Source organism: Anabrus simplex, chromosome 9, assembly GCF_040414725.1.
Source record: "Anabrus simplex isolate iqAnaSimp1 chromosome 9, ASM4041472v1, whole genome shotgun sequence".
NCBI lineage: Eukaryota > Metazoa > Arthropoda > Insecta > Orthoptera > Tettigoniidae > Anabrus > Anabrus simplex.
This window is the reverse complement of record NC_090273.1, coordinates 68,821,666-68,834,009: the sequence shown is the minus strand read 5'-3', so window position 1 is coordinate 68,834,009 and position 12,344 is coordinate 68,821,666. Positions and strand designations below refer to the sequence as shown.

At 38.2% G+C, this 12,344-nt stretch overlaps 1 protein-coding gene across 3 annotated transcripts in view; it reads right to left on the bottom strand.

Annotated features, from left to right (window-relative positions):
* The window catches only part of Usp5 (ubiquitin specific protease 5), a 47,545-nt gene that overhangs the window by 26,720 nt on the left and 8,481 nt on the right, over nucleotides 1-12,344 (bottom strand). For 2 of the 3 annotated variants that reach the window (XM_067153352.2, XM_067153353.2), the window contains exon 3: nucleotides 5,152-5,217. The gene's annotated coding sequence lies outside the window, so the exon portion shown is untranslated. Of the gene's footprint in view, nucleotides 1-5,151; nucleotides 5,218-5,813; nucleotides 5,839-12,344 lie in introns of those variants that run through there. The other variant, XM_068229186.1, reaches the window with a different exon arrangement.

The window sequence follows — 12,344 nt, the reverse complement described above, 5'->3', positions numbered from 1 at the left end:
AACATTTCATAGTAATTTAGCATTAGTCATTTGTAGTTACCATAAGTAGTGTTTTCATATTATATGTAGTTTTTAATAAGACAAAGGTTCTTCAGCAGCTGAAGATGATTTTTAGTCAAAACCGGTACTGTTATGTAAAAATATTTTAAGTACCTTATAATAAATAAATGTACTGATTAGGTGGAAAGTTCCTACCTTTATATTAGGGTAATTGGAATCATCAATATGGATAATGAGTTAACAGATTATAGTACTCTTAGTAAGCGGTAATACCAGGCGAATTGGCCGTGTGGTTAGGAGCGCGCAGCTGTGAGCTCGCATCCCGGAGATAGTGGGTTCGAACCCCACTGTCGGCAGCCCTGAAGATGGTTTTCCATGGTTTCCCATTTTCACACCAGGCAAATGCTGGGGCTGTACCTTAATTAAGGCCAAGGCCGCTTCCTTCCCATTCCTATGCCTTTCCTGTCCCATCATTGCCATAAGACCTATCTGTGTCGGTGCGACGTAAGCAAAAGAAAAGAAAAAAGAAAAAAAAAAGTAAGGAAAATTCGTGATGCGATACCGATATGTTTATATGTGCCTAATCCTGATATAGGTTACTGTATCAAGCGACAAACATTCACTACCCTTCAACGTACCACTCAACACAAAATAAATTTCTAACTTCTCAATGAAATGCGAAATGAAAGCACAAATAGACTTACTGTGTTATTCAGCAATCTTGCTGCTAACCCACAAGCAAAATTGAACATTCCTTGCTTGCTCCCCGAATGTGCAACTTATCCTATGAAGTTCAGGAATTTAAGGCCTTTTTCCGTAATCGTGCAACTGTGGCGACGGATCTTACCCGAGCTGGAAATCACGTTTGTTTCACAAGGGATGACAAAATTTTCAAGGCTAGGAAAAATGTGATCATACCAATCAACAAATTATTAAACAAATTATTTTAAAACACCACCTAATCGATACTTATTTTCCTGCCTTTTGGCAGAATTATAAAAACATGATCATATACAGGACATGTTTTGACCACTTAGTGGTCATCTTCAGCTGTCTGTAAAATAGCTTAGATGAAACAATGCGATTAGTAAGTACATTAAAATCTTAAATTACTTTCTCATCGGAACTTGTAACTATTGCATAAAGCGCTTGAAATTTGAAAGAAATGGGGGAAGGGGGTGAAGTGGGGGGGGGGGGGATTTTAGTGATGTGGTGTGTAAAAAGGTACTTACATTACAATTCGAATCTACAGTAATATTTGTTTAAAAACTTATTTTCTAATAGAACATATTTTTAAAAAATCTTAGAATGTCTGTAATTGAGGTGGAAAACAAAAATAAAAATTGTATGCAAATTATGCCCCAAAATGCCATTATTAATGAAAAAAGCACTTCTAGAGTCATAACACGTACCAATGGCACTGCTAAAATTAAATGTAGGCTACTGTCATGTGGAGCATAACTGCTGATGGTAGGAAAGTTCCCCCATATGTAGTATATAAACACTTCTGTTTACCAAAAGGAAAGTTTCCAAATGGTATTCATGTTCGAGTACATGAGAAAGGTTGGATGACAGCAATGTGATTCAAGACTGGCTGAAGACCATATGAGGTAGCCATCCTGGAATGTTACTGCAGCAGAAAGCCCTAAATTGTGCTAGACAGCTTTAGGGGACATGCGATGGACACCGTTAAGAACCAGCTGAAATCCTAACGACGGACCTTGCAATCCTCCCAGCAGGACTAAAAACTATCCCCCAACCTCCCTGATGTGTCCATAAATAAGCCATTTAATATCATCTGAAAAAGCTTTATTCTGAACGATGACTTTGGTTACATACCTTCACACCACTTGGGACAACACACAGACAGTGATTAGACCCACTACTCAACCAACTGTTATTAAGTCCTTTTTCACTGTTTCTTTTTTTGTAGTAATATTGTGTAATATGGAAGGTAAAACTGATTTATATTTACCATATACAGTACGTAAGCCAAAAACTTGTGTTCACCACTTACTGTTTTATAGGCTTAAAAGAGTTCTATGAATAGATTCTCACTGCTTGGAGTCTAATTGGAAACTGAAATTGTTGTCAAAAGTTCCAAAAAGACCAGCATCTCAAATGCTATCGATGACGAGAATGCCAGTGAAGGGAAAGATAACAGCACAAGAGACGACTGTTCAAATGAAAGCAGCGATTAGGTAAATTGTCCTAAATCAGAGCAGCATTTTTTGTGTGTGTGTGTGTTTCGAAAGCTTATGAAATACGGCTGCTGCACCAATGCATGTTCTTTTATGTAACATATTCATACTTCTGAACTTACTATGTGATATGCCTACTGCTCAAGCAAAAGAGAAATAAATGACTGGTATCAAGATCACCGTCTTATTGTACCGTTACTCGGAGAACGTAACAGCTGATGAATGGAATGACATGAGTAAATTAGATCCAGGACCTTCCACTACCAGTCTTATCTATATATATATATATAAAATAAGAATTTTGTCTGTACATTGCTCAGAATTTAAAAAGGATGGTATTTCTGTATCGGTCGTGTCCATAGTAGCAGGGAAATGCACTTTTTAATTTTCCGTAATTTCCGTCTGTATGTATGTATGTATGTATGTATGTACACGCATCAGGAGAAAACGGCTGAAGAGAATTTAATGAAAATCGGTACGTAAAGTCGGGAAATAAGTCGCTACAATTTAGGCTATAAATAATCTTATTCAAGCTGAGAGAAATAGTAGTTTAGGGGAAGACCTAAAATTTAATTCTCAAATATTTATGTTATTAGTGGTCATATCTTAATGAAAATCGGTATGCAAAGTCGGGAAATAAGTCGCTACAATTTAGGCCATAAATAATCTTATTCGTGCTGGGAGAAATTGTAGTTTAGGGGAAGGCCTAAATTTAAATTCTCAAATTTTTATGTTATTAGTGGTCCTATCTTAATAAAAATCGGTATGCAAAGTCGGGGAATAAGTCGCTATAATCGAGGCCTAAATAATTATATTCACACTGAGTGAAAGGGTAGTTGAGGGGAAGGACTAAAATTTAATTCTCAAATATGTATCGTATCGATAAATACTACATAACTAAAGTTATATAGTATTAAATTTTCTACCATTTATGTCTTATAAATTGTTACCGTACCAGCTATGATCACAGATATTCATGAATTTGAATTTTTTTTGCTAAGTCCATATCAACACCAAGTCACGAGAAAATGGGTAGACAGAATTTAATGAAAATCATTATGTAAAGTTGGGGAATAAGGAACTACAGTCTACACTATAAATAATTTCGTAAGACGCCCTAATATCACAGAGTCGAAAGAAAACTAAATGTGAAGACCTACAATAAAGAAAGCTCATAACATTGAACAACAATAACATTACATTATCATAATGTCATTTAATGGTCGTGAAAGTCTACGTATGAAGATTAACAATAACATTACATTGATCATTGTTTGTTGTGATGTGCTTTGTGTCTTCTGTTGCCAGTCATGTCCGACAGATGGGATTACTGCTGTATACCGAGGATTTTTTTCAAATTTGCATTACGTCGGACCGACACAGATAGGTAATATGGCGATGATGGGATAGGAAAGGGCTAGGAATGGTAATAATAATGTTATTTGTTTTACGTCCCACTAACTACTCTTTTACGGTTTTCGGAGACGCCGAGGTGCCGGAATTTAGTCCCGCAGGAGTTCTTTTACGTGCCAGTAAATCTACCGACATGAGGCTGACGTATATGAGCACCTTCAAATACCACCGGACTGAGCCAGGATCGAACCTGCCAAGTTGGGGGCTAGGAATGGAAAGGAAGCGGCCCTGGCGTTAATTACGGTACAGCCCCAGCATTTGTCTGGTGTGAAAATGGGAGACCACGGAAAACCATTTTCAGGACTGTCGACAGTGGCTTCCGAACCCACTACCTCTCGAATGCAGACTCACTGCTGCGCGCCGCTAACCGCACGGCCAACTCGCCCAGTCGTACCGAGTATAACAGCCTGCCTGAATATTGGCAGGAAGTAGCTGGGGAGTTAGATAACTTTCTTCTTAAGCACGCCATTCCTCTGGCTCGTAAATTTTCTGATACTACTGGCACGTAACACACTGGTTCATCACAGCATTCGAGCTATTCAATCCCTACCCTGAGGCACTGATTGGAATGAGCAGTGTGTATATGTAATGCAACAATGACAGAGGAGTGTTCATGGCTGTCTGTGGCCTGCTCATTGCAGCACTGGAACTTTTGACTGTTAGATCGGCATCGTAGCACTGTTCGTTAAAATTGAGAAAATGTGCGTTTTTTCATTTGAGCGAGTATTTTATATGATAACATTGCTTTTAATCCCTACATTCCTACTGACGTTTATATAATGGCCTAAGTTAACTAACTGTAGTTAGGAAAACCACAAAGGCAGTCTTTCTTAGAATCCCGTAGCGAAGCAAGGGTACATCAGCTAGTTTATAATATAAATCAAGGACAAATTTCACCTTCACATTATGGCTTAGCAATCGAGCATATAGAGTACTTTTTAATATTCACCTCCACAGCGTAATGGTTAACACTACTAGCTGCCATCCCCGGAGGCCTAGGTTCAATTCACGGCACTGCCAGTTTTAAGATTGGATGAAGCCAAAATTTACTTACTGTTTTTTTAATACCAAAATTTTGGCATATTTCACCAGGAAAAAGTAATTCGAAGAGAAAAACAGAAACAACAAGCAACACCTTCAACTAAATGATGTAGAATCACTGATAGGTCATCAGCAAATCTACATAATATATGGCTTTCCTTTTTTTTTTTGGTTGAATTACTCTTATGCTGTTTATGTGCTAACAGGCTACCGCAAAAAATGGATCATTCTCTACACACCTCTGCGACCGACAGCATCCAGTTTTCAAGGTAAATCATTTATGTTAAGCATATAGGCATGTTTATAGCTAGTGTTAGATATGTTCGGATGTGTTTTAATTTGTCATATTTTCAGTGTGCGTACAGATAGAACACTTCCGTCTTCAAAGGATTAATAAAGAAGCAGCTCTGGAAAGAGGAAATTACTACAAGAATCACTGCCAGTAGGCCAAAATAATCACTAAATTATAGGACAATCCTCACTTAACCAAACTTACCCAAGTTACATAAGCTTCTCGGACTTTCACAGCATTTGCTATTTCATGATCCAAGTCCCCTGCTACCTGTAACAAAAATTCAAATTTTTACATTGGATACTTGTACATGCAGGACCAACCAAGATTTTAGCAGCTGTGCCAAAGAATCTCAAAAGAAAACTCTAAGAGGTTATAAAAATTAAGGAACAATATGAAATTAGAGGAAGGCTACAAAAATCTTCAATTCCCGGATGCCCATTACATAAATTACCAATATGCCGAGAATACCATGAAAGCACAGGGTGAACCCTGAAGTTACATAACAGCACCAGAAACTCCCACCTGACTATCAAGCAACAGGTATATTTCAGATGTCTCAAGATGTCCCACCCTTTCCCACCACACTTGCAGTAGCCAGGAGACAGGATAGACTATAAGGCGAGGAACAGTGACCACTTTCGCAGTTGATTTTAGCTGCCTGGGGAGACCTCGCATTAAGTATGTGTACAACAGTTGCCTTGATAAAGAATACTGCAGTGTATCTGAGACATCAGCAAGCTGTAAATAAGATAGAGAAAACAACAGCACAGTTCTACCAAAAAATAAAAATAAAAAAAATAATAGAAGAATTTATCTCTTGGGCTTGTAGACCACGTTAAAACTAATGTTTTTGTAAAGCTCACCAGCCAAGTAAAGGTTGGGAGTGCATATCCACAGTATCAGTCCACTAATGACTTGCAGAGAATGCCAAGTGCAGTTTCTGATGAAACATTAGGAGCTATTAACTCAATTCAATCACAGCCTACAAGACAGGAATATAATTTCTTCTATGTTCATAAAGCTGTAGTATTATGCTTTTGGACAGGGTCTGTATCTGAAATGATTATGCTGACATCAGCATCCAACTTCAGCTTTGGCTTCTTGATAGAACAGTGAAACCTTGATAAGATGCTCCCATTTATTAAGCTATCTCAAGTAATTAACACTGTAGAAGCAAAGAGGGGCCATATAGGATTTCTTGGAAACAAGTTGTTACAGACCAATGTAGAAATAAGAGAAGAAACCTTTCCATCACAACCCTTACTGGAATACCAGGACAGTTCTAAGATCGCCTTTAAAATGTATTCAGTGTATTAAAGCTTGTGTCCATTATGTGTGTAATAAGGAAAGCGCTTTCCTTAGTAATAAGGAAAGCGCTTTCCTTATCACATAGATTAAAAATTTTGCAAAAGCACAATGAATACACTAACTCCAACCAGACAAAGCTCGCTGATTCCTTAGGAAATCCACTGTCTATGTTAAGAATGATATGCCAGTATAAAATCTCCTTTACAATGAGAAACATACAAATTACAAAATTATGACCAAAAATATGGTTTCCGATTGGGGTACCTAAATAAAACAGCCCGGTAATTTGTGACGATAGGGTTTTCTGAATTTTATTTAGCTATCTCAATTGGAAGCCATATTTTTGGTCATGCTATCCCGGGCGGGCATACACAGCAAGTAGAGATGTAGTTCTACCCTAGAACATCGGCACTGCATTTGTGCTTATTACATGATAACTTGCAGTGGTGTGGCCGGTGGATGGGGGTGGGTCTCTGCCCACAAGTGGGCACAGCCCGTCCATGGTCCAACAGCTCTGTACTCCGACACGCCAACTGAGCAGAGGAGGGGTGGCCATGGCTCTACGCCTCTGTATTCGGGAGACAGATGGTCTAGTCCCCACCGTTGGCTGCCCTGAGAATGGTTTTCCGTAATTTTCCATTCTTCGGCACGAAGACAAATGCCAGGATAGTTCCTAGTTTAGGCCACGGCCACCAACCCCCTTCACCATCTCCGAGCACCTCCTTCAGCATAACAAATCTTCTGGCCTGAGAGACGGCATAACTGTCTAAGAGGCCCGCCTCCCCCTTCAGGGGAGGAATGAAAACATTTTAGTAGTAGGAGTGGTGACTATTGAGTTTCCTGAATTGTATTCAAATTATACAATTACAGTAGAAGTCCGTTATAGCGAGAATCCACAACAGTGAAAAATTTACTCGCTATAACGGATTGTCGTTATATCCAATTTTGTATAAAAGTCGGAAAACCTTTCATCCACTTTAAAATCGGTATGAAACGGCAATCAGTTTGTTCAAAACTTCCGTTTCCGCAGATGATATCCACACTACGGCTTACTTGTTTGTTATTTTTTGTAATCCGATACTACGTGAAAGAGTATGTTTAATTTCATTCTGAAAAAAATATAGTACCGTATTTTTCCGAATCCAAGATGAACCCCACTTTTTTCTTCAACATTTTTTTATCAGGCTCAAAAAGAAGTTTGTAAAATCATATGAATGCCTTGTTGTACTGTAGGCCTACGCATTTTTAGACGCCGAACATTGAGTTTCGTCACGCCGTATTTCATTTTCTTATTTTTTTTTTTTTTTTTTTTTTTTTTTTTTGCGGCTGCACAATTATTCTTTATTTCCGCGGGTTTAAGGACCATTAACTGAACATTAGCATCATAATACCGAAGAGGACTTGTTGAAAATTTTCTGGCAATACCTATTCCATTCATCTCTACAACGATCCACCAGGAAATTATTCTTGCTGTCTATAAAACTGTTACTTTAACTGTTACTTTTACGCAGCGTCAGGTATAACCGGCTACCGCTACACACACGTCTCGCTTGTCGGGTTCAGCCAATCGCGAACAATGAAAGTCAACGAACGAGTTTATTGCGCCACGGTATAACCATTCCTCCCTTGCGTTTTTCGTGCACATACCTCACAATTTCATCTTCAACTTCTTTAAAGCATCCTGGTTGCAGACCACTGAATGCATTTTTTGTACAGTACGCATTTTTTTAGCTCTTTGTCTTCACGCTAACGCCAAATATTGACTTTAGTTAGGCATATGCCGTATTTTCTTGCGGCTGCACAATTATTCTACATTTCCGAGTGTTTAAGAAACATATATTGGCATCATAATATCGACTAGATCCCGCTGAAAATATGCCGACAATACTTTTTCCACGTATCTTTACAATACGACTATAAATCACGAAAATATTCCTGCTGTCTATAAACCTTAATTTTACTAGTGTCAAGTACAATAGACGCGTTATGACTCTGCCACTGAGTAGCCATGGCTTTTCTAAGAATTCGAAAGGTCGCATGTTTTGATGCCATTCTGCAGATTTGAGAAACACACAGCCGGTTGTCGCGGCTAGCGATGTGTAGTAAAGAGTTCTGTGCGCGTGTGAAAAGAAGCAGCATGGTTACCGCGGTCATTGCCAGTGGTGTCCATTAACTTACTGTTAGGCCGCGAATGCAACAACCCTTGAGTTCTCGCATGAGATTCTGATAAAAAAAAGAGGCTTGGATTCAGAGAAATACGGTATCACTCCAGAGATTTATGTGGCAAACACCTCAGCTTTCTTCTTCAAACAGCGTCACCTAACCTAACTGTATATGTAGCCTATCATGAAAACATATTTGAAACACATGTAGAGAAATAACCTCCTCGCGAAAAATTTACATGTAAATAGCCGTAACTCGACGCAAGAAGATATGAAATATCATCTGAAAACAGTGATGTACTCTGCCATATCTTGAGGTGTATCCCATTCTTACTTAATTTCCGTATACCGGTATAACATTAAAATGAAGATACCATTTACTTCCATCTTTATTTTTAGCGAGTTAACAACTGCTATCGGCCACGTTATTTACGCATTTAGTAAGAAAACGTGTTATCCTTTTTCATTTCGAATTTTCTCTAGAGAACAGCAGTCGACGGGTATTACTAATCAACTCCAACTTCACCTTTGAATGTCAACGAGAGAACTCGCAAATGCACAAAGTGAGAAAACTATACCGTACCGAAGATGATCGATCGCATTTTGTTGCAAACGTTTCAGTTTTCTTATTCGAACAGCGTCACGTATCCTAACTTAACCGTACTATACGTATAATGAAAACACACTTCAAGCGCCAGTAGAGAAATTATACCTTTCTCGCTATAAATTTTCATAATAGCCTTTCCGTAATTTAACCAGACGCAGCAAAATATAAACTAACCTCTGAAATCAATTAAGCACTCTGCCATATCTCGAGGTGTATCCCATTATTACTTAATTGCAGTATTTAGCCTCAAAATTAAGCGGTCGTTTAGTCAGCCTTAATTTTTAACGAGTTAACAACCGTTATCGGACACGTTATCTATGCATTTATGTTGAAAATATGTTCTCTTTCATTTCGAATTTTCTTTACGGAACAGCTCTCGACGGATATTACTAATCAACTCCGACATCGCCTTCGAATGTCGACGAGAGAAGTCGCTAGTGCACATAGCAAGGAAACGATGCCGAAGGTAATCGATCGCATGCAATATCATCGCTGCAGTGCATATATATCAGTAACGGAAAAAATCGCGCACGCTTAATCGCTCGTAATAACGGATGCGCCAGTGATGGGGTTCTCGCTGTAACCGAAGGACGATACACAGTTTAATATAGAAATTTTGAAGGGACAGAAAAAAGTCGTCGTTATACTCGTTATATAACATATGAGTAACAACACAGTAAAGGTTTCCACCTATTCAATACAAATATATTCACAATATTTTAAAATTACATAGAACTAGTTTCGACCCATCTAGGGGTCATCAGCTACATCAAAGCAAAGATCACTCTTGACGAAATCCTAAGAACATGTTAATTATAAGAGTGATCTTTGCTTTGATGTAGCTGATGACCCCTAGATGGGTCGAAACTAGTTCTATGTAATTTTAAAATATTGTGAATATATTTGTATTGAATAGGTGGAAACCTTTGTACTGTGTTGTTACTCATATGTTATTCTCAGTTCAATACGGACCTACAACATGAAATTTATAACCCTTAATACTCGTTATATGCCGTACTCGCTATAGCGGACTTCTACTGTATCTTGCTTAGTTTCTTCCCACTTAATACGTGATATTAATATAGTCCCTTGGACAGCATCTCACTGAGGTTTCACAGTAGTTCTTTTGAAGCTGATTGAAGATCATTTGGCCAAATGTTATATGTTGGTTTTTTATTTTATTTTTTTATTTATAGTCTGAGTCTTTGAATTCTTCTATCATTTTCTTCAAATCGCCTGGCTGAATGGCTCAGACAGTTGAGGCGTTGGCCTTCTGACTCCAACTTGCCAGGTTCGATCCTAGCTCAGTCCAGTGGTATTTGAAGATGTTCAAATACGTCAGCCTTGTGTCAGTAGATTTACTCACACGTAAAAGAACTGCAGAATTAAATTCCAGCACCTCAGTGTCTCCAAAAACCACAACAAAGTAGTTACTGGGACATAAAGCAAATAACATTATTATGTATTTTCTTCAAACCAGTGCAGATGCTTTGTCTTAGCGAGTACTACAAATTCCTTAGAAGCTACGAGTACTGTTGATTTAAATACTGACCAGTGTTGTTAAATGCTATCTCAATATTCAAATAGTAGTTTATCATTCAGAAGAGTCTGCAAGTTCAATTTAGTTCCCTCATCTTTAAGGCTTTCAGTGTTCTGTTTGGATCTTATCCTTTTTTTTGCTTCCATAGTTTATGATAAACTTGTAGCACCATTAAAGATGTTACAATTAGTGGTCAGTACTTGTCATGGCCCCAGAAATTCATACATAACAATGGTAGTGGTGATCAACAAATTTGTTCTCTATTACAAATCCAAACTGTGAATGAGGGTTCATTTCATCTTTCCCTTTTCAAGAGAAGGTGTAACCACTACCTTGCTCCCGAGCTGACACTCTCCCGTTTGTCTATATCAAATTATTCAATGTATGAGCTACAAGTGCAGTTCACGCAGTGGTCGAGTGTCAGCGTCCATCTCAATTCAAAAGTTTCATATAGCATATTTAATTTTCCTACTTGAGTTTCGACCTTATATTGTTTACCTTCTAGATCTAGCTGTTCAGTTAGGTAGCCTAATGGTTAGGCTTACTATGTTCACAGCACCTTTCCTAATCTCCTCGCTACAGAGTTCGATAGCTGCAGTTGCTTAAGTGCGGCCAGTATCCAGTATTTGGAAGATAGTGGGTTCGAAACCCACTGTTGGTGGCTCAGAAGATGGTCTTCTTTGGCTTCCCATTTTCAAACCAGGCAAATGCTGGAGCTGTACCTTAATTACGGCCACAGCTGCTTCCTTCCCACTCTCAGCCCTTTACTTTCCCATCATTGCCATAATACCTATCTGTGTCAGTGCGACATAAAGCGACTTGTAGGGAAAATCTCCTTCCTATTCAGGATGAGAAGAATGGATCCTAAATAACACTACTCAGTCATGAATGCAGCAAACAAGTTGTTATACAGCCTGTCTTCAAGCAAACCAGCGATCCCACTCCTGTTGCCCACGTGTTGCATTGTCACCAAGAATTCTCAGACAACACAATCCCGCTCCCGTCACAACTCTCCAATCGCCGTAGGACTTAAGTGTGCACATTAGGACCTGTTGTTACTGTTTCTCAGAAAACACCATAGCAAGAGATCTGTTAATGTGGAAATGCAGGCGAACTAACAGCAGTCACATTTTGAACTTTAGCATTATCAGTAAACACCAAAACATCATAGTGTCCTGAATTTGCTTACTAGAGAATCGCAAACTATGTACTGTACATGCATTAGTGTCATGCCAAATGTTGAATAATCAAATAATTTTCAGAAAAAAATAGAGTAAATTTGAAATTGGTAATGTGAGGAAAGTTTTGCTGTTGTTACTGCAATCTCCACACTATCAACATATTCTATAACCAAAGACATAATTTTTCCAGGTTTTATATGTGTAACCTGTAGGCTTACGTGTGATTGCCTATTACTTCGGTAAGTACAAATTATTGTTACTGCTATACAACATAAATTCTTTCAATCTGGATCCTTATAGTACAAGTAATTGATTTAATCTGAAACAGTGAGAAAAAAACTAATATTATACAATGAAAATAAATCAATTTCTTGAAATATAGTGATCTATTCATTTCAAACCCCCTCCAATTAATTTATTGATGTCACTGTCAAAATGTCTGTCAAAAGTAGCTACTTCTGACTTATAGCCTACAGCCCAGACACAAAAGAATTACAAAAAACATTTGCTGAAGAAATGCAATTTTTAATCCTAAGTAGGCCTCGTTAGTAAAATGTTACTCGAATACACACAATGAAATGAAATGGCGTATGGCT